General features: G+C 40.4%; 1 long non-coding RNA gene across 1 annotated transcript; it reads right to left on the bottom strand.

Annotated features, from left to right (window-relative positions):
* Positions 1 to 8,267: 8,267 nt before the first annotated feature.
* LOC122562472 lies at positions 8,268 to 21,824 on the bottom strand. Its single transcript, XR_006315317.1, has 3 exons — positions 21,761 to 21,824; positions 11,064 to 11,416; positions 8,268 to 8,869 (listed from the first exon to the last, which is right to left on the bottom strand). It is a non-coding gene; the product is annotated as an uncharacterized LOC122562472 (long non-coding RNA).
* Positions 21,825 to 23,579: the final 1,755 nt, after the last annotated feature.

The following is a 23,579-nucleotide window of genomic DNA, read 5'->3' as shown; positions in this document are numbered from 1 at the left end:
ACACATTAGGAAGGGATGTGAAGGCATTAGAGAGGGTGGTGAGAAGATGAATGAGAATGGATCCAGAGATGAGGAACTTGAGTTATGTGAAAAATTGAGGTTATTCTGCTTGGAGAAAAGAACATAGACAGGAGATGTGAAAGAGATTTTCAGAATCATCTCTTGCCTTTCGTGGAAGGATTGAGAACAATTAAGGACACACATTTAAGAAAATGGCAATGACCCTATGGTGACATGAAAAAACCTTTTTTCAAGCGATTATGATTGGGAGTATTTGTATATTCATTCATGGGATGTGGAAGTCACTGTTGTGTTTATTATTTGTTACCCATCCCTATTTGCCCAGAAGGCAGTTAAGAGTCTTGGCGTTAGGTCCAGAATCACGTCGGCCAGACCAGGTAAAGACAGCATTAGTGAAAGGATATAAGTGAACCAGGTCGGTTTTTACAACAATCAATATTGCTTTCATGGACATCATTAAATACTTTATTTTAAATTAAGCTAGTTTCTAATCAACCTATTTAGAAATGTTACTACACACCTCTGCACCTCTGGAGCAGTAGCACCTGAAGCCAGGGATAGAGACACTACCACTGCACCATAAAAGAGCCCTATAATTAAATTCTTAATTCCAGATTTTATTGAATTCATGTTCCAACCATCTGCCGTGGTCTTCAGTACATTACCTGCCACTGTGGATTAATAGTATCGCTAGGCCATTACCTCCACTTGGAGGAGTGCACTGTCATGTTCCATTGAAGCTTTTAAGACAGAATTGAACAATTATCTGAAAGAGCATGAGAAGGTGAGGAAGGAGCATGAGATGATTTGTACCTTTGTAGACTTTGTGCAGATATGAAGGCTAAATGGCCTCCTTCTGTGCAGTAATGATTCTATTAGAGGAATAGGAAGATATGCTGAAAGGATTCAGATAGATATGGGGGTAGACTTAGGAGGTAAAATGGCCTGTGCAAACTAGTTGGGCTGAATGGCCTGCTTCTGTGCATTAGATTTGCTGCAATTGCATGCAATGCACTGCAGTATAAGTGCTCATTATGTGTGAGATATCTGCTGCAATATCAATTATGCTCAGCAACAGAATACAAAGGTATTCGTAAAATGGTGGCTTCTTTGAATATTGATGAATCAGGAAAACATCACACTAATAGAGATGAGGGATTCCTTTTGCACGACTTCCATTAGGGGTCTTCTTGGAACGTGTTAAGTGGAGAATGTCAACACAGTGCTGATTATATTTTTGGACAGGAAGAAAATAAATTTTAAAAACAGGATTCCACCAAAAGTCTGAGTACTTCCCTCAACAAACTATTCTAACTGAGCTGAGCTTAAATATCGGTTCTGGAATTTTGCTTATGGAAATCAAGTCTGTACAGCGTATGACCTTGTGGGATCAATGTCTTGATAAAATCAATTCTGCTACAGTTGAATTTTGTAAAGAACATAAAGCAATGATTAAAATGAAAAGAGCCAGTCCTGATTTTGTTTACTACTGAGCTGTAAAACAAGCCTTTTTTTTTGAACAAGCAATCTTGATTCTACTAGTACTTCACCACCCCCTCCCCTTTAATACAATGCAGATCTCAGCTCACAATAAAGATTACGCACCTAAATCCCTTCTCTTTTTTAAACTTCTATCAGCTGCGTTATCAATTTATAGTATTATAAATATCTTATTTGACAAGCAGGCGATTTCCTTAATGAGAAATAAATGGGAGACAGAATGAGGAAATGAGCAGCTGGCCCTTGTTTGGATTCTGCAAGTTCATTAAAACAATATTAGGCCACATGCTTTGTATTAAGTGTCTCCATTTTTTTCCCTATGACTTGAAGGCTTCCAATCAGCAAATTGCAGGCTGGAGCATTCATGGCCATCCCAGCTCATGCATAAGAAATGCACTGTGCCACCCGTGTCATCCCGTGACTCAGAAAATGTTAAAAATCTTAATTGAATAATGACAAGGTTGGCAGACAGCTCTGGTGGGAGACAAGCATCACAGGTTCTGCAACAGGCCGAGATGATTGCACTTTATTCCCAATTAGGTGGTTGAAATTAGAATGTAATTCAAATATTCTTCGAGCAGAGCCATCACAGTCCATCACGGCATTTATTAGGGCCCATCAGTGTTTGCCTCGCTCAGGGCATGGCGTTTCACAGCCAATCACTGTCATTGGGGGCCAGGCCCATCAAATTGACAAAGCTTCTCAGAAACGTTCCGCGAGTTCTGCTGACTGTTGGCCGGCTCCTTTGGACCTCGTCCAGATGTTGGGTATGTCGCATGTTTCACAGAGCAAAGCGGATCATTCCTTACGGCTGCATGCAAACGAGTCTGTTTGTTTATCTGCAGCAATGGGGGGAGTGGGGGAAGAGTCTGACTGACAGCCCGGTGTGAAAATGAAAAAGCCCAGCAGCCACAGTGTTCAAAGATATCGAGAGATAATGGCAGAGGCTGGAGCAATTGTCAGTCAGCATAAAAGTTAACCTGAATGAAAAATGGAAAATCCATAAACACAAAATTGATCATGAAATGCACTGCTGTGCAGGCAGGTCACTGGGAGCTTTCAATGAAGCCATCCGTTGCAATTTAACCTTCCGCTCACCCAGATCCCTCAGAAAAATCTCATTCTCTGAAGCAGTTTCAGGACCCAGCCATGCAGCTGCAAGCTGACATGCTGAAACTTGCTGATTTGCTTTTATTATTGTAATTGAATTGAGCTGTCCAAAATGGTTACATTAACAGAGAGCGAGGAAAACCAAAGAGAAGGCTAACCATCACGACCCCCTTTTAAGAAAATTAAACCATCAAGATTGTCTTCAATGTGCAGTTTTTACCCCTCCATCTCTACCTTTCCACAAACTGATGATCAAACCAAAAATGCTGATGATATTAGTGGCAGCATGTGTGCAATAAGGTCAAACAGCTGAATTAACATCAAGAGCTGAAGTGCAGCAGTTGCTAAAATAACCTTGGTTAAGGGTTGTATCTCCTAATGATAATTTGGCTTGCTCTTCTGTCAGCTTCGGTAATTACTCCCACCCAGCCTCCACAACGAGGTGATGAGCACTCACTGTTTAATCACAAACATTCTAGCTGTCTACTGTGAGATGATCAAAGGAATTTGAATCTTCATGAAGTAAATCGCTCTGTCTTTTGACAGTTCAAATGGAGCTGATGTGAGATTACTTGGGTGATGGAACAGAATGGATAGTGAAGAGTGGCCCTTTTAGTTTTCTTCTTCAAACAAGTACAGGCTGTCCTCGATTAACACCATTTCACCAAGACATGGTTTTTACTTCACTATCCATGATTCGAACAACATGCACCTGATTCAAAATAACACAGTTCTTACCAGATTCCCAGCAGCATTGAGGAATAAGTGTGCACCAAAATTCAGCATTCCTGGCAAGTTTTGTTTCATTCATTCACAGGATAAGGGTGTTGCTGGCAAGGCAACATTCCTAATTGCCCAGAGGGCAGTTAAGAGTCAATCACATGACTGTCGGTCTGGATTCACATGTAAGCCAGACTAGGTTAGGATGGCAGATTCCTTCCCTAGAGGACATTAGTGAATCAGATGGGTTTTTCCAACAAAGGATAATGGATTCATGACATCACTAGATTCTTAATTCCTGATGTTTATTGAATCCAAAGTCCACCATCTGCCATGGCAGGATTTGAACCCACATCCCCAGAATGTTATCTGGGTCTCCTCATTTCCCCTTCCCCCACCTCATCCTAGTTTCTAACCTCCAGCAACACGATCCCCTGACTTGTCCGGACTTGTCCGACCTGCCCAGCTCCTTTTCCACCTATCCACTCCACCCTCTCCTCCCTGACCTATCACCTTCATCTCCTTCCCCACTGACCTATTGTACTCTATGCTACTCTATCCCCACCCCCACCCTCCTCTAGCTTATCTCTCCACGCTTCAGGCTCTCTGCCTTTATTCCTGATGAAGGGCTTTTGCCCGAAACGTCGATTTTGCCTGTCCTCGGATGCTGCCTGAATTGCTGTGCTCTTCCAGCACCACTGATCCAGAACTCTGGATTAACAGTCTAGCAATAATACCACTTGGCCATCACCTCCCCTACAGTTACTGTTTGTTCAGCTCATTTGGGCATTGCCAGTCTGAATGACATCTCCATCTATTTTTAAAAAAGACACAGGAAATCAATACAGCAAAGAGGATGAATCTGAAGTCCTTGTTCCTCCTGAAATTCCTCCCACTGAGAGGGTAACAGAAGCATTCTAATAGTTAGAGTCAGTGTTGTATATTTTTGATGGTGATGACCTGGATTGTGAATGGAGCTGCAAGGTGGTAAAGTTTGTAAATGATGCCGCTCATTGCTATTGGGAAATGTGCATTAGGAAAAAGAAGTCAGCAATGCGACCAAGGCTGGATGAGTTTTGAAATATACTCCTCAACCTCGCAAAGCAGTCTGATGAGCACAACCTTCAACTTTGAGAGCTACAAATGAGTTGGATGAAGATCCACAGCTTTCAGCCTCCATGAAACTATTGTTGTAATCAGATGAGAAATGTGAAAATATATTCTTTTTGCATATTTGGCGCTTCAAATTAACTTTGTGCTTGTATTATGTACTTGTTTGACATCTGGGACTGCAGCCTGAACATTTACATGGGTTTCTATGGGGCCATTTGTTTCAAGTTATGCAACCTTACTTATTGCAACTATTTTCAGGAATGTAACAACTGCATTATCATGTTCTTATACTATGATGCAACTGTAAGGACAGGCAGATGAGTTTAGGTAATCTGTGTGATGCTATGAGATCATGATTTCACATGAAAACCTGGCAACTTTCTGCTGTGTTTCTAAATGGGCCATTTCAACACAAATCACCAGTGAGAAAGATGTTTTTTAAAGATATCCTGGTTCTCTGCAACTCCTCAATCCATCCCTTTCCTTAAAGGTGGATTGATTTTAAATAGTAACAATAATGTCATTATGCTCCCTCCTGCCATCTGGCAGAAGATACTGGAGCCTGGAGCGTTCGGTCTCTCATAACCAGACAATGCAACACTTTCTTCCCCAAGTGCCATCCGGCTCCTGAACACTATGATCACACTTTATTCCATCTTTTCGAGTTACTGCTGAAACAATGTTTTTTATTAATGTTCATTCATTATTACACTGTAGTTTGTGTTGTTGTTATTATTGCTGTTAACGTAGGACCTTGGTCCTGGAGGAACATTGTCTTGTTTTTACTGTATCCGTCGTATATATTAGAAATTACAAATAAAACTACTCTTGACTCTTTTGAAAAAAAATCACAATAAGATGTCCTAAGGGGCTGAACAGAAATATTATAAGACAAAATTTGAGTCTAAATCCCACAGCAGATGACTTAAAGCTGGATCAAAATGGTAGACTTGAAAGAATTTGTGAAGGAAGATAGAGAAGTAGGGAGGTGAAGAGCTTTTGAGGAGGAATTCCAGAAGGTTGTAAGCAATTGAAGTCAAGGCCACTAAATTTGGAGCAGTCAAAACCAGGCATGTTGCATTTATTGGAGCACAGATATGTCAAAGGGTTTTCGAAGCTGAATAAAATGATGGGGATAAGAACATGTAAGGCTTGGGAGTAATGTGAAAATAAAGATGAAAGTTTGTAAATCCACTTGTCACTTGACTGGAACCCAATATAACTAATGAACAGAGGGATAACAGGTGAACAAAACCTAGTATGGAATGACACATGCAGCAGAGTTTTAGATATTTCCAAATTTCTGCAGGATGGCATATTTGGAGACCAACCAGTTGTGTATCAGACTACAAAAATATGGGTGAGGGTTTCAGTAACTGAAGAGATGAGGCAGGGGAGAGTCAGTCTCTTCAATAGAGATCTGAATGCTTACATCCATATATTGTAGAAGCTCATCTTAGATGACACCAATGTCACAAGCAGTCATGTTCTGCCTCAGACAGTGGTCATGAAGAGGAATGGAATTGTTGGCTAGAAAACAGAGTTGTTGGTGTATGTTGAAAATATTGGAAATGAAAGGGGGAGAATTTGAACTGCATCGCTGGTGACATCCTGAGAGAAGTATGTATTGATGTTTAGTGATCGAGAGAGCATGTAATATTGTAAACCAGCTGGTCAAGTTTGATTTTGATTTTTTTATGTATACTGAAGTACAAAAGTAGAGGAGTACAGTGAAAAGTATATAACGTCTCCACAAAAGACGCCACCATAGGTTCAAGTACCTAGGTACAGAATCTTAAGAACAAGGTAGAAAGACATAACAAAGTTGAAAGTTAAACATTGCAGTAATTATAGTTCAGCATAAAACATACAAAATAAGGTTAAAAGTTACACATTGCAGATGTTCTTAGTTTTAAGTAGAAAATAAAGAAATAAAGCTGGAAGTTCAAACGTTACAGTCTTTCTTATGTGCTTAGCCACAGTGGGACTGTATTTCGAGGAATCACTTGAAACTGGAAGTCCACGCTGAGGCTATGCCAGGCTGGAGGTTGCTCCGCTGGGTCTGCACTGGGTCCGTGGCCTGGAGAAAAAAGAGAGAAGGGAAAATGATACAAAAATGAAGGAAGAAAAGAGGAAAAGAAGGGAAGGAAGTGGAAGGAGCGGACGAGTTCTGTCTGAAGTGTCCTATTCGACCGCCATCTTTGAATATAGTATGGATATACAGAGTAAACGTATTAGTTTTGAAGAACAGTCATGCGGGACCTGAAGTGTTAACACTGTTTTTCTCTTCACAGATGCTGCCAGACTTGCTGAGTTTCTCTAGCATTCTCTGCGTCAATAATAAGGAGAGTGGATTCATTCACAGGTTGTAGCAATACATGCATTTGCTTCTTGCTTGGCAAACCCATTCTTAGCAGTCTCTCTTTATACATCTTGTTTAGGTCTAAATTACATAATGCCCTTCACCTTTGGATCTTAACAATATGATTGACATAAAATTAACAAAGAGCACAATGTATCTAATTTCAAATGATCTAAAGAGAGGCACTCCTGTTGTGATCCTGCTTCAGCCCCATTTTTAAACAGTGATTAGATTACATTAGATTCCCTACAGTGTGGAAACAGGCCCTTCAGCCCAACTAGTCAACACCGACCCTCCAAAGAGTAACCCACCCAGACCCATTCCCCCTAACTAATGCACCTAATTCTACGGGCAATTTAGCATGGCCAATTCACCTGACCTGCACATCTTTGGACTGTGGGAGGAAACCGGAGTACCCAGAGGAAACCCACGCAGACACAGGGAGAATGTACAAACTCCACAGACAGTCGCCCGAGTGATGTGACTGGGACAGGGAAAAATTGCTCTCCACTCATCCGGAGACACTGCTCTTCTCATTTCATTTTACAAGAGTACTATGAGCTGGCGAAGAGGCTCTGGATCTGAAATGTTTTGAATTGCACAATGTCAGCAATTATAAAAACTGGCAGAAATTCTGTTTGATCCTCAGAACAGAATCAGCTCTGAAACCACATTTCCCTGTCTAATGGTTTGTCAGCTGGTTTTTCAATAGTTTAGTCAACTTTTGTGGTTGGGTACCAGTAATTACAGGTAAAATTTGAAGCCCTGAAACCTTTTGATAAGCTGCCTGAATTTCTCATGAATAACAGAGAGAGATGTTTAACATATTAAAAAGCTGTGCTTCTTCTTATAAACCTGGTGCTCCTGACTCAGTGTTAAATTTTGCATATTTTATTGAACTGAGATTATGCATTCTTTAACCTGAGCTTCTGTCGACCTCATCTGTATTCTGTTCTAAACTGAATTTTGCTGTCATTTCCCATTTGCTGCTACTTCAGATCCTTGCCAAACCTGAACCGTGCGTACAGTATATGGTAGCAAAAACAACAACTTACATTTATATAGCACCTTCATTGTAGTAAACACACTGCAGGAACATTCAGAGAATCATAGAATCCCTGCAGTGTGGAAGCAGGCCTTTCAGGCCATCAAGTCCACACTAACCCAAGAAGAACATCCAATCCAGACCAAAACCCTACCCTATTCCTGTAACCCTGCATTTGCCATGCTTAACCCACCTAGCCTGCACCTCTCTGGGCACTATGGGCAATTTATCATGGCCAATCCACCTAACCTGCATATCTTTGGACAGCGAGAGGAAACCAGAGCACCCGAAAGAAGCCCACGCAGACATGGGGAGAATGTGCAAACTCCACACAGACAGTCACCCGAGGGTGGACAAACATAAGAAGAAATTATGACAAAAGACCAATAGCTCAGTTAAAGGGGTAAGTTTTTGGCAGCATCTTAAGAGAAGAGAGAGGTGGAGATATTTTCAGGGAGAATTCCAGAATTTAGGAACAAGGCAGTTGAAGGTATGATGACCAAAAGTAGATGATACAAATCAAGGATACCAAGGGGCCAGAATTGGAGGCGTGCAGATATCTGAGAGGGTTGTAGGACTGGAGGAGGTTATAAAGCTAGGGAGGGTTAAGGCCATTTAAAATAAGATCAAAAATGTTAAAAATCAAGGCTTTTCTGAACTAGCAGCCAATTGTAGGTCAGTGAGTACAGTGGTGATACATGAATGAGAGATGGTGTGAAGTCAGGTTCACAAAATCTGTTTAAATAGCATTGTGTTCAAACAGGAGAGCCTGCCTGAATATAATGGCACAGTTACCAACAAATCTCCCAATGCACACATTTATTTGAATAACTGATTTCCACAATGAGATAAAAAATTCTGTTCTTTCAGCCGTGTGTCTCACCTTACAAAAGCATGCTTTAAGTGAGAATCCCTGTAATATTGCCATCTGTTTTCTTCTCTTTTTTTCCCTCCTGCTGTGTTTATTTCTCCTACTCCCAGAACATTACTTACATAAGCTGAAAAAAAGGACCATTCTCCAATGATTGCAGTGAACCAGTTAGATTTTTATGGTAACTTATTGGTTAATTCTACTAATTTTTTTTTCATTTCTGTTTTCTTAAAAAAAGATTCTACATTCAAATTAGCACATTGAAATTTGTATGAATTTTCAGAACACTATTCGAGGGACAAACAACCGCAACATTCTCAAAATACTTTGTTATTTTTACTGATGCCAAATATATGGAGCAGAACTTATTGGGGCATGTATTCAAGGTGAAAGGGGGAAAGTTCAAAGGAGATGTGAGGAGCAAGTTTGTTTTTACATAGAGAATGGTAGGAGTCCAGAACATGCTACGAGGGATGGTGATGGAGGCTGGTATGGTAGGGGCATTTAAGAGACTTTTAGATAAGCATATGAATATGCAAGGAATGGAAGGATATGGACCAAGGGCAGGCAGAAGGGATTAGTTTAATTTGGTGACATGTTTGACACAACATTGTGAGCTGAAGGCCTGTTTCTGTGTTGTACAGCTCCATGTTCTATGAATAAAGATTGTCATTGTGGGAGTAGAACTCAGCATCTTTGGGTTTCCATGCATGTTATCCATAACTTTTATCATGGTCTTTTGACAGGAAAAATGCCTAACTCTGGGAAGCATGGGTAATCTGCTTGTTTTCTCCCTCTTACTCCAGATAGAAATATTCAGCTCTTGAGAGGCATTCCTCTTAGCAACCTAACCAAGAGTTATGAAACTCATTACAACCATGGCAGGTGAATTCAAATGTTATCGGGTAGTGTATGAACTAAACCACCATCGACCCCCAACCCTAAACCTCCAAGTCATGCCTTGGCTCTACTCTAAACGAATGTATTTCAGAGCAATGAGACAGAAAATACATAAACCAATCTACTTGCGGTCTCCAGGAACAGCAGCAGAAGTTGATGCTGTGGACTGCCACAGTACACAATTACTGCTTCAGAGTGATCCACTGAGGAGCTTTTCCTTATTAATGTAGAGAACCACTGCACTGCGGTTTCCTTCATGTAGGATGGGCCCGTGCCAAAACACAGAAGTTCTCAGCACCAGGGCTAACATACCGGCCAGGAATGTCACTCAAACACCCTCAGAAGTGTAGCTTCAATGACAGAGGAAGCTGCACTGAACTCATTCCCAGACATTCAAACCACACGGGCTTCTCTGCACCTGCACTTGTTCTGCCTTCAACTCCATGCCAGCAGTCACAGATTCTCTGCCACACAGATGCAGCCGGACAGTAGGGTGCAATGTCAAATATTAAAAAGTAGTTTGCAATCATTTTAACTCTTCGATGACTCTTGTGGCTTTTCCTGTATCTGATCCATTTCTCTTCTATCAGTATGCACAGTTACATATTTGTTGTGCTTTTCGATTTTCCTGGGATAATTTTTAAAAATGTTTATAGGATACAAAGTTACGATTATACACTCAATCCTTGTTTCTTGAAAAGCATGAAACTGTTACGACGTTGGAAATTATAAGCAGGTAATGCTCATTCATCACCAACTTTTACAATCCTTACTTATCCTTGAGAATAGATTGTAGGGTTAGCCAAGGTGAAATATTCAGGGCATCTAAGCAGCTATTTATAGCTCTCTTTACCCTACCAATCTCTCAAATGAAGGCAGCCATAAAGGAGAGGAAACCCAACAGAGAATGAGAGACTTAAAAAAAGGGTTCAATTTTTAGAAGTGTGAAGGGAAAGGCACAGAAAATTTCCATTTTCTTTTCCTCAATATTTTGAGTTGTTGACTGATGGCTGAAAACAATGATGATGGTGGTTTGTGTGATGGAGATTGTTATGCCCTCCTATTTGAAGTAACATAAATGTAAAATCTGAAAGGAGAACATATTATGATGTTCCATTTTTAGAAATTATTATGCTTAGCCCAACATTGAATTTGAGTTTTAATGATGAATTTCTCAGCTGAACACAGTTTATAACACAATGTACAACAGCAACTAATAAATAGTCACCAGAAAAAAAAGCTGGGATAGTTTTGAATGTATGAATGATTAGACTGAAATATAAGTAAGCTAATGTTCTTGAAGAACAAGCTGGACAATCACAAAACACTAAAATTCAGCAATATTTTTGCATCATGAGATTATTTATGAACTACTGTTAATTATTTGTGCAAATCTGTACCAGGAAGGTATCCATTCACACCTCTATTATGGTCGGTTAGAGTTCCCATCAGAGATTATCATTTCTGTCTGTCAAGTGCCGACTATATTTGAAATGCATTTCCGCACCAGGTATTAGCAGAGGTGGTTGGGAATAGAACGGGAAATCTGACTGGAGTACAGTTCCTTCAGACTGACATATGCCTCCCTCCTGCTGTTTGCAGCTATCAGAGCAGCCAAGGTTCCGACAGTCCTGCTCCTTGCACTTCTTTCCTGGGGCTTCACAGCAGCAGAGGATATGATGGGATCCAAGAATGAAGGAAAGTATCTGGATTACTTTAACACTTTGTGTAACTCCATTGCTGAATCTGTATCTGTTCTTAAACTCAAACCAACCTAAAAGTGGGTGAACATGGAGAAAAGTTTGAAGAGTAAAATGTTGTTCAGATTCAAAAATGAAATCTACTGAAATTGCAAAGATATATGTACATAAGAAAAATGATTAATATTTGAAAGATTTTGAATAGTGTAACAATTATAATAAATATAAAATCATATGTATTATATCAAATCTGCTGAATTGATGAACAGTAAAACATGAATTTATTTATTTAATTTATATTTTTATTTATTTTAATTTTATTCTTTTCATGAAATCAATTCACCTCATGGTAAGGTCCTAGGGAGTGTTGCTGAACAAAGAAACCTTGGAGTGCAGGTTCATTGTTCCTTGAAAGTGGAGTCGCAGGTAGATAGGATAGTGAAGAAGGTGTTTGGTTTGCTTTCCTTTATTGGTCAGAGTATTGAGTACAGGAGTTGGGAGGTCATGTTGCGGCTGTACATTGGTTAGGCCACTTTTGGAATCCCTGCTATAGGAAGGATGTTGTGAAACTCAAAAGGCTTCAGAACAGATTTGAGGAGGATGCCAGGGTTGGAAGTGATTGAGCTGCAAGGAGAGTCTGGATAGACTGACACTGTTTTCCATGGAGCATCAGAGACTGAGGAGTGACCTTATAGAGGTTTATAAAATCATGAGGGGCATGGATAGCGTGACTAGACAAGGTCTTTTCCCTGGGGTGGGGGAGTCCAAACTAAAGGGCATTGTTTTAAAGTGATAGGGGAAATATATAAAAGGGACTTAGGGGGCAACTTTGTCACGCAGAGAGTGGTGCATGTATGAAATGAGCTGCCAGAGGAAGTGGTAGAGACTGGTACAATTACAACATTTAAAAGACTAATGCCATTTCCAAGTTCGCTGATGACACCACCATAGTTGGTTGAATCTCAGATGGTGATGAAACAGACTACAGATGGGAGATGGAAGACCTGGAAAAATTGTTCACTGAGAACAACCTAACTCTCAATACTGGCAAAACCGAGCAACTCATTATTGACTTTCAGAGGAATGTTACTCATGCCCCCCTAGACATTAACAACATCGATGTGGAATGAGTGGAGAGTGTCAAGCTCCTGGGAGTGGTTATCCACAACAAGCTTTCTTGGACTCTTCATGTGGACGCACTGGTTACAAAGGCCCAATAACGTCTCTTCTTCCTCAGGCAGATGAGGAAATTTGGCATGACAGTGAATATCCTTGCAAATTTTAATAGGTGTGCCAATGAGAGCATTCTGTCTGGATCTATCACTATCTGGTATGGCACCATTCAAGATCGGCGACAGTTGCAGAGAGTGGTGAACTTGGCCTGGACATCACAAAAGCCAACCTCCCATCTGTAGAATCCATCCACCAGGCCCACTGTCAAGGAAAGGCCACCGGCATTCTTAAAGATCCATCCCACCCTAGCAATTTTTTTCTACAACTTCTACCATCTGGGAGAAGGTATAGAAGCCTGAACACATGCACCAGCCAGTTTTGTAACAGTTTCTACTCTACTGTTGTTACAATACTGAATGGGCTCGGAAACTGTACCTGTGTTTTGTTTTTGCCACTGTTTACCTATTATTTACTATCTATGCTACTTAATTATGTGATCTGCCTGTATTGCTCGCAAGACAAAACTTTTCACTGTGCTTTGGTACACGTGACAATAAATTCAATTCAATTCAATTCAATTCAATTCAAAAGGTAATTGGATGGGTATATGAATAAGAACAAAGAACAAAGAAAATGACAGCACAGGAACAGACCCTTTGGCCCTCCAAGCCTGTGCTGATCCAGATCCTCTATCTAAACCTGCCACCTATTTTCTAAGGATCTATATCCCTCTGCTCCCTGCCCATACAGGTATCTATCTAGATACATCTTAAATGACGCTATTGTGCCCACCTCTACCACCTCTGCTGGTAACGTGTTCCAGGCACCCACCAGCCTCTGCGTAAAGAACTTTCCACATATATCTCCCTTAAACTTTTCCTCCAAAACACAGGGCCAATTGGAAGAAGGGAGAAGTTTATCAATTATCCAAAGTCTCCACACCTACAGTGTACTTTCTTTTCTGACCTGCCCCATTTCCATTCAATATTACAGCAGTTTTGGCCTCTTTACAATATCGAGGGGCTGTAGGTCTTGTGAACTGACCGATACCCAAGCAAAGCAAGTTCACAGAGTCATAGAGCCATAGAGATGTACAGTATGGAAACAGACCCTTCGGTCCAACCCATCCATGTCGACCAGATATCCCAACCCAATCTAGTGCCACCTGCCAGCATCCGACCCTTCCTATTCATATACCCATCCAAATGTCTCTTAAATGTTGCAATTGTACCAGCCTCCACCACTTCCTCTGGCAGCTCATTCCATACACGTATCACCCTCTGCGTGAAAAAGTTGTCCCTTAGGTCTCTTTTATATCTTTCCCCTCTCAACCTAAACCTATGCCCTCTCGTTCTGGACTCCCCGATCCTAGGGAAAAGATTTTGCCTATTTACCCTATTCATGCCCCTCATAATTTTGTAAACCTCTATCAGGTCACCCTTCAGCCTCTGACGCTCCAGGGAAAACAGCCCCAGCCTGTTCAGCCTCTCCCTATAGCTCAAATCCTCCAACCCTGGCAACATCCTTGTAAATGTTTTCTGAACCCTTTCAAGTTTCACAACATCTTTCCGATAGGAGGGAGACCAGAATTGCACGCAATATCCCAACAGTGGCCTAACCAATGTCCTCTACAGCAGCAACATGACGTCCCAACCCCGGTACTCAATAAAAAAAACATACCAAACGCCTTCTTCACTATCCTATCTACCTGCGACTCCACTTTCAAGGAGCTATGAACCTGCACTCCAGGGTCTCTTTGTTCAGCAACACTCCCTAGAACCTTACCACTCAGTGTATAAGTCCTGCTAAGAGTTGGGGAGGCTTCGAGATATTGTCCTGCATTATACATGGCACTGGCTCCTGGGTTAATCTGTCAATCGGCCTTCACGGTTTTGTGCTGATGAATGAATTCTCCTTGAGGCCTGCAAAGCAAGACATTCAAAAGCAACTGTGGAAATAGGGCTCTCTCAGGAGAAGCTAGGGAAAGGCGAAACCCAGCACACTTGTGAATCTGTCAACCTAATGAAATGTGAGGTTATCCACTCTGGTCGCAAAAACAAAAAGGCAGATTATTACATTACTGAGAAAGAAGAAGGTGCAACAAGGCCTTTGTACACTAGCCACTGAAAGCAAGCAGGCAGTGAAGGTGGTAAACTTTATGGTACTGAGAGGATTTGCGTAATGGAGCAGGGATATCTTGCTGCCATTGTCCTGGGCCTTGGTGAGATCACATGTGGAATATTGTGAGCAGTTTGATCTATCTGAAGGAGGATGCTCGGGCAATGGAAGGAATGCACCGAAGGTTTAGCAGACTGATTCCTGGGATGGCTGGACTGACATATGAGGAGAGACTGGATTGGTTAGGACTATTTTCACTGGGGTTTAGAAAGCTGAAAGAGATCTCATAGAGACCTATAACATTCTAACAGTGATAGACAGGTGAAATGCAGGAAGGATGTTTCTGATAACCAGAAAGTGCAGAAGCAGGAGTCACAATCGAAAGATACAGGGTAGGCCCTGTAGGACTGAGAATGAGGGGAAATGCCTTCATCCAGAGAGTGGGAGCCCGTGGAATCCTCTGCCACAGAAAGTGGAGGAGGCCAAACCATGGAATGTTTTCAAGGTGGTGATAAATATAGTTCTGAGGGCAAAAAGGGTGAAAGGTTACAGGTAGGAAGCTGGAACAATGTACTGTGTTGGAAGATCACCCATGGTCTTACGGAACGGCAGAGCAAGCCCAAAGGGCTGAATGACTGACTCCTGCTCTGGTCATTCTATTTTTTTAACCAAATAAAATCAAATCATGAGGGGTATAGATAAGATAAACGGCAGGTGTCTTTTCCCTGGGGTAGGAAATAGGAACGGTTTAGAGGGATATGGGTCAAATGTTGGCAAACAGGAATGGATTTATTTAGGATATCTGGTCGGCGTGGACGAGTTGGACCAAAGCATTTGTTTCCGTGGCTGTTTATTCCTGTGACTATGACACTAATCTATTTCCAGATCAACTTAGATCAATATTCTTAAGTCAATAACTAAATTACAAATAACTATTATTGTGGGTATAGGACTATAAAAAATATGAAAATTTGCTAAAACTATGCAAGGGACTACTCAATCTATAGTTGAAATACTGTGAATAGTTTTAGTCCCCTTATTTAAGAAATCATAAGTTGGCATTGGAGACGATTCTGAGAAGGTTCACTCGGCTGATCTCAGGTATGGAGGGACTGTCTTGTGAGGAGAAGATGAGTAGGTTGGGCTATACTTACCAGGGTTTAGAAGAATGAGAGGTGACCTTATGGACACATATGAGATTCTTATCTGATTTGATTGGGTGGATGTAGAGAGGTTGTTTCCCTTGGACGGTCTCAGACCAGAGGCCATAATCTCAGAATGAAGAAAGAGGAGTTGCCCATTTCAGATGCGATGAGGAGGAATTTCTTTTCTCAGACGGTATTGAATCTGTGGAATTCCTTACTGGAGAGAGCTGCAGGGGCTGGGCTGTTAAGTATATTTACATCTGAGATGGGCAGATTTATAATCAGAAATGGAATTAAAGGTTAAGGGGACTTGAGATTATTAGATCAGCCATGATCTCATAGATTAGTGAAGCAAAGTTATAGTGATCTACAGCACAGAAAAACACTCTTTGGCCCATTGTTTTTGACTGGTGCAGATGCAATCACTGAACTATTCTAAATCCCATTTTTCAGTGCTTGGCCCATCATCTTCTATGTCTTGCACATCTAAATAATTCAAAAATGTGATGAGGGTTTCTGCTTCTACCATTCTTTCAAACAGTGCGTTCCAGATTTCTGCCACACTCTGGATGAAAAGATTTTTCCACTCATCTCTTCTAAACCATCTGCCTTAAACCTATGTCCCTGATCATTGATCCCTCCATCAAGAGAAGTTTCTTCTTCTCTACCCGACTTCTGCCCCTCATACTTATGTCTCTCTGATCCTTGGTGCTTTCCAGGATCCTACTTTTCATTATGTATTTTCTTGCCTTGATTGTCCTACACAAAAGCATCATCTTATATTTATCTGGATTGAATTAGATTATCCAGATATCTCCCCGCGGTTTGGGTTTGTTCCAGAGGATTGGAGAATTGCAACCATGACATCCTTGTTCAAAAAAAAACATTATAATGATCATTCAATTTAATGTCGAAGGTGGGGAATCTTCTAGAAACCTTTATTAGGGATAGAATTAATAGTCACATGGAAAAGTGTGGATTAATTCAGAAGAGTCAGCATGGATTTGTGAATGCAAAATGTGTCTAACTAACTTGCTAGAGTTTTTTTTTGAAAAGATACTAGAAAGATTTGATGAGGGTAAGGGTTGACTCAGTATATATGGACTTCCAAAGGCATTAGATACAATGCCACACAAAACAGACTTGTGGGGAAAGTTGTAGTTCATGGAATAAGAGTAGTAACCGCATAGATAAAAATTGGCTGAGGGTTAGGAAGTGGAGGAAATGGTTAATGTATAGTTTTTGGGCTGAAAGAAAGTTTGTAGTGGTGTTCCTCAGACAGCAATACTGGAATATTTGCTTTTCCTGAGAAATATAAATGATCGAGATTGTGGTTGCAGAGACAATTTCAAAGTTTGTAGATAACCTAAAACTGTGATGAGGACAATACAGAACATCAAAAGGTGATTAACACATGAATGAAGTGGGCAAATATGCGGCAGATGAAGTTCAATGTGGTGAAATGTGAAGTGATTCACTTTGATATAAAGAACATGGGAAGACAGTATAAGAAAAAGGGTACTTTTGTAGAGAGTGTGCTGGACCAGAGAAACCTGGATGTATATGTACATAAGCCAGTAAAGTTGGCAGGACAGGTAGAGAGCGCTGTTAATAAATCATAGAGCATTCTGGATTCATAAGTAGTGGCATAGGGTACAAGAGCAGGGAGGTTATGATAAACTTTTATAAGACACTCATTAGACCTCAGGTAGAGTACTGTGCATAGTTCTAGGAGACACACTATAGGAAGGATGTGAATGCATTAGAGTGAGAGCAGTGGAGATTTACGAGAATATCTCTAGGGGTGAGAACTTTCAGCTATGTGGAAAGATTGGAGGCTGGGACTGTTTTTCAGGCTGAGAAGATTTGATAAACATTTTCAAAACCATGAGGGATCTTGACAGAACAAATAGTGAGAAATTGATCCCAGTTGCAAATGGATCTAGAAACATAGGGGACTGTTGTAAAGTAGGCGAAAGTGAGGACTTTAGATACTGGAGATTAGAGTTGAGAGTATGGTGCTGGTAAAGCACAGCAGGTCAGACAGCATCCGAGGAGCAGGAGAGTCAAAATTTCAGGTAAAAGCCCTTCATCAGGAATGAACTCATTCCTGATGAAGGGCTTTTGCCTGAAACATCGATTGTCCTACTCCTCGGATGCTGCCTGACTTGCTGTGCTTTACCAGCACCAAACTCACTGTTTTAAAGTGTTTTGCAAAAGAAGTGAATGTAAGTAAGAAAAATGTCTTCATGCAGTTAGGTAGGTTTAGAGCCATACAGTCATAGAGATGTACAACACGGAAACAGACCCTTTGGCCCAACGCGTCCATGCCGACCAGATATCCCAACCCAATCTGCCAGCACCCGGCCTATATCCCTCCAAACCCTTCCTATTCATAAACCCATCCAGATGCCTTTTACATGTTGCAATTGTACTCGCCTCCTCCACCATTTCCTCTGGCAGCTCATTCCATACATGTACCCCCTTTGAGTGAAAAGGTTGCCTCTTAGGTCTCTTTTATATCTTTCCCCTCTCACCCTAAACCTAATCCCTCTAGTTCTGGACTCCCCGACCCCAGGGAAAAGACTTTGTCTATTTATCCTATGCATGCCCCTCATGATTTTATAAACCTCTATAAGGACACCCCTCAGCCTCTGACGCTCCAGGGAAAACAGCTCTAGCCTATTCAAACTCTCCATATAGGTCAAATCCTCCAACCCTGGCAACATCCTTGTAAATCTTTTCTGAATCCTTTCAAGTTTCACAACATCCTTTGATAAGAGGGAGACCAGAATTGCATGCAATATTCCAACAGTGGCCTAACCAGTGTCCTGTACAGCCGCAACATGACCTCCCAACTCAATACTCTGACCAATAAAGGAAAGTATACCAACTGCCTTCTTCACTATCCTATCTACCCGCGACTCCACTTTCAAGGAGCTATGAACCTCCATTCCAAGGTATCTATGTTCAGCGACACTCTCTAGGGCCTTACCATTATGTGTATAAACTCTGCTAAGATTTGCTTTCCCAAAATGCAGCACCTCACAGTTATCTAAATTAAACTCCATCTGCCACTTCTCAGCCCATTGGCCCATCTGATCAAGATCCTGTTGTAATCTGAGGTAACCTTCTTCACTGTCCACTACACCTCCAATGTTGGTGTCATCAGCAAACTAACTAACTATACCTTTTATGCTCACATCCAAATTATTTATATAAATGTTGAAAAGTAGAGGGCCCAGCACCGATCCTTGTGGCACTCTACTGGTCACAGACCTCCAGTCTGAAAGACAACTCTCTAACACCATCCTTTGTCTTCTACCTTTGAGCCAGTTCTGTATCCAAATGGCAAGTTCTCCCTATATTACATGCTCACCAGTCTCCCATGGGGAACCTTGTCAAATGTCTTACTGAAATCCATACAGATCACATCTACCACTCTGCCCTCATCAATCCTCTTTGTTACTTCTTCAAAAAACTCAACCAAGTTTGTGAGACATGAGTTCCCACACATAAAGCCATGTTGACTATCCCTAATCAGTCCTTGCCTTTCCAAATACATGTACATCCTGTCCCTCAGGAGTCCCTCCTTTCATAAGCACCTCCAGTTTTCTGGCACCTCACCTCTGACTATCAATGATACAAATATCTCAGTAAAAGGCCCAGCAATCACTTCCCCAGCTTCCCACAGAGTTCTAGGATATGCCTGATCAGGTTTTGGGGATTTATCCACTTTTATGCATTTCAAGACATCCAGTACTTCCTCCTCTGTAATATAGACATTTTCCAAGATGTCACCATCTATTTCCCCACATTCTATATCTTCCAGGTCCTTTTCCACAGTAAATACTGATGCAAAATACTCATTTAGTATCTGCTCCATCTCCTGCGGCTCCACACAAAGGTCGCCTTGCTGATCTTTGAGGGGCCCTATTCTCTCCCTAGTTACCCTTTTGTCCTTAATGTATTTGTAAAAACCCTTTGGATTCTTCTTAACTCTATTTACCAAAGCTGTTTCATGTCCCCTTTTTGCCCTCCTGATTTCTCTCTTAAGTGTACTCCTACTGTCTTTATACTCTTCTAAGGATTAATTGAATCAAGAGGAACTGTTTCTATTTAAATAATCATCCAATGTGCAGAGTTATGAGAAAAAGGTAAGATTTTGGCAGTAAGTTAAAAGCTATTCTCAGGGATTGTCTGCAGTTGATGAGATATACAGTCTTTAATATTTTTTAAGTACAACAGGCATTACAGCTGCCTAAAATTCAATTGATGACAAAGACTTCAAACTTTGGTTCTGCACATAAAACAGATATCCTTTCAAACATTACATTACTATAGCTCCACATCACATTAATTGTAGCTACAGCCTCAAGTAGTAGACATAATGGACAGAATAGACCTCTTCACTTCGATCATAATAATCTTATGATTTTGTGGTAATAGAGTTATAGAGTCATACAGCATGGAAACAGACCTTTCTGTCCACCTGTCTATGCCAAACATAATCTCAAACTAAACTAGTCCCAACTGCCTGCTACTGGCCCATATCCCTGCAAACCTTTCCTATTCATTACTTCTCATAGTGAAATGTAATAGCTGTAATAACTGTAATAAAACTACGATAAATTTTTAACTAAGCCTGCAATCACAAGACAGCTGCAAGATCCATGCTGCTCTGAAAGTGATGGACCAAGGCATTTAGTCTCCATTGTTTCAATGAAACATTACATCCTGATATTTTAAGTCTCACCCTCCCTTGGTTACATACTTTTTCATAACAGGTTCATTACAAATAATGCACAACCAATACATTTTGTAGAGTGATGCATCTGGCAATTGTGTAGAAGTCAGAGCAGCAAAAATAAAGTATAAATAGTTCCGATTTACAGAAAGGACATGAGGAAACATTGGGCTGTGTGTACTTCCAAAATCTATACAATGAAGAGGATAGATAGGGTCGGAGTAGAGGAACCACAGCCTCTGGGCACAATTATCATGGTGGATGTTAACCATGAATTCAGAGCAAGCGTTCCCGTCTCTATTCTCTGGCACTGTCTGCAGTTGAAGAGATATACAGCATTTAATTTTTTTTAAGTACAATAGGCACTGCAGCTGCCTGAAATTCAATTGACAACAAAGATTTCAAACTTTGTTCTGCACATAAAACATATATCCTTTCAAACTTTACATTATTACAGCTTCACATCACATTGATTGTAGCTACAGCCTCAAGTAGTAGTTTGTCTGTGATTAGAATAAAAGTGAAACAATTGGCTGCAATATGTCTGCTGTGACTCACTTGTATTCACATCTCCTTTTTCAAATAGCTATTTTCCTTGTAGTAAAATAGATTACCAGTTAGCAATAGGGTTACTATGTTAAGACAGACATTGTTGTACTGAATACTTCTGATTCATCCACTTTTGTGATTTCTTTTAGTCTTTGAGCAATTTATGGATGTGGTCCATTCATATTTTCCCTCTGTGGTTATAGATTTCCAAACCATTTGAATAAGATTTTGTTAGATTCTATAAGCTGTTCCTCAGCAGCTGTCAAAAAAATGTTCTACTCCTCATTTCTATTCTCTAGCCTTCCTCCCAGTGACCAGGCCCATTCTTATCCTTCAGCAATAGCGTTAAAACAGATTAACTAGCCATCATGTCATTGCAATTTGCGAGACCTTGTTATGCGCAATTTGACTGCCACTTTCCCTACATTACAATGGTGATTACACTTCATGAGTATCCCATTGGCTGTAAAACACTTTGGGACATCACCTGATCTTTAAAGACTCTTATATAAATGTTGGTTCTCTCTGCTTTCCTAATAACATAATGAAACATGAGTCCTGCTCAAATCTTTTAACAGTTCTCATAAAAAAAGACCATAAACATCGCAAAAAACAATCCAGACTTCAGTAATAAACATGTTATTTCATTTCTGGTTATTTATTTGTCGTCTTATAATGTTACTCACTATAATCAAGAACCTCAGGCCACTTCTACACAGCAGAATATAGTCAAGTGTGTAGCAGGTCAAGATACATAGAAGCCTATTAAAATGCTGCATCTCTTATTTTATCTGTTCTTTCTCCTATCTACCCCCTGCATAAAGTGAAAGGGGAAAAAAAATCCCTCAGCCATGTTGTTTGATGCTTATGTGCATGACCTTGATGTAGCACTATGAGAAACTGCTGTGCGAAGAGATGCTGCTGGCCACTATGTTAATTGTCTGGTTTATGCTGATAATATGGACCTTATCTATCCATCTGTAAAAGCCAGCATAAAATTCTGTCTATCTCTGAAAACAGCACTAATGAGCAGAATGTTTTGTATATCACAGAGGAAAATATGTGCACTGAAGCTGAATGATTATTTGAGTATCAACCCAGATATTAATGCTTCTTAACTGTGCAATTAGGCAAAGTTTTCTATTTCATGTTTCCAGGGTGGAAAGGCTGTTGAATATTTAAATATAATGTTGACTTGACAAATTAACTGCGTTTGTGAAGTTTACAAAAAAAATTCAAAAGCTTGGTGTAATAAGCTGCCATTTTGCTAAGATGTTTCTTCAAATGTTAGATACAGGGATGGGAGAGAACTCAAATGCCCAATTCACCTCACTTACTGTCTGACATCAATCATAGGCAGATACATAGGTTTTTTAACCCCTGAGTGTGTGGTCATTTCGAAAAGCTAACAAGAAATTTTCATCGGGTAGAATAAAAGCAATTACTTATTATATGTTCACCCCAAAAGACTGATGCTAAGTCAATTTGGCATTCTCTCACACACACGCCTGAGAAAAAGTACAACAGTTAACAGATGACACACTTTAACAAGTAGTCGACAAAAACATTGGTCGTAATTTACATTTTTGGTTTGTACTCATTAAAAAAAATGAGTTGTAGACCCAGGAAGAAAACCGTTTACTCCAGAAGGATGTTTTCAGCGGCTTGAACAGCCAGAATCATACAGCAGGATTATTGTCAGATTCCCTCAAAAAGACCGATTTTCAGTGGTTGTAAGTTTGTGACTCGTAGTCTTCTTTGTAGAGGTGAGAGATAGTCGATCTAATAAATCAGAGTTGTAAACAAGTCCACAAACATTGACAGGTGTGGATTCCACAAGATGGTTTCTATATTGGTATGTCCCCTCAAGCGAAACCCCACACACAGCCTTTTATCTAACAACTTTCTGAAGATTTGAGGTGGTCTTTGCAGATATTGCAAAAATCTCCTGACCCTCAATAACCATCTAAAGTACTCTCAAATGTTCTTTTTTTTCTCAAAAAGGCAGTTCTTAAAAATCTATATTGAATATAGTCAATGTTTAAGGCAACGAATATGGCACAACTTTGATATTAGAAAAAAGGTGTCAAAGTGAGAGTATTCTCAGTAAGATTTATTTTATGTGCCAGGCTGATATTGGTCAAATAAAGGAGAAAGTGAGGTCTGCAGATGCTGGAGATCAGAGCTGAAAATGTGTTGCTGGAACAGCGCAGCAGGTCAGGCAGCATCCAGGGTCAAATAAAGCCAATTTTAATTGCATTGGCATCTCAATAAAATTTCAGGATTCTGAAGGACATCAGTGAATGCCTCTTGTACCACCTATTATTGTAAAGAAGGGATTAGTTTCTAACCTATTTTGTGCAGCTCACTCCACTTATTATGATGTTACAATTGGTCTCCATGTGTTTGGGTTTGGCGAGAGGGGAAAATTCCTGATCTCTACCTGATGATTCCTATTTGTGAATAGCAGGTGATGTTGAGAAAATGGGTAGAATGAGATTTGTC

This window comes from Chiloscyllium plagiosum, chromosome 25 (genome assembly GCF_004010195.1).
Source record: "Chiloscyllium plagiosum isolate BGI_BamShark_2017 chromosome 25, ASM401019v2, whole genome shotgun sequence".
Taxonomy (NCBI): domain Eukaryota; kingdom Metazoa; phylum Chordata; class Chondrichthyes; order Orectolobiformes; family Hemiscylliidae; genus Chiloscyllium; species Chiloscyllium plagiosum.
This window is presented reverse-complemented; position numbering and strand designations above follow the sequence as displayed.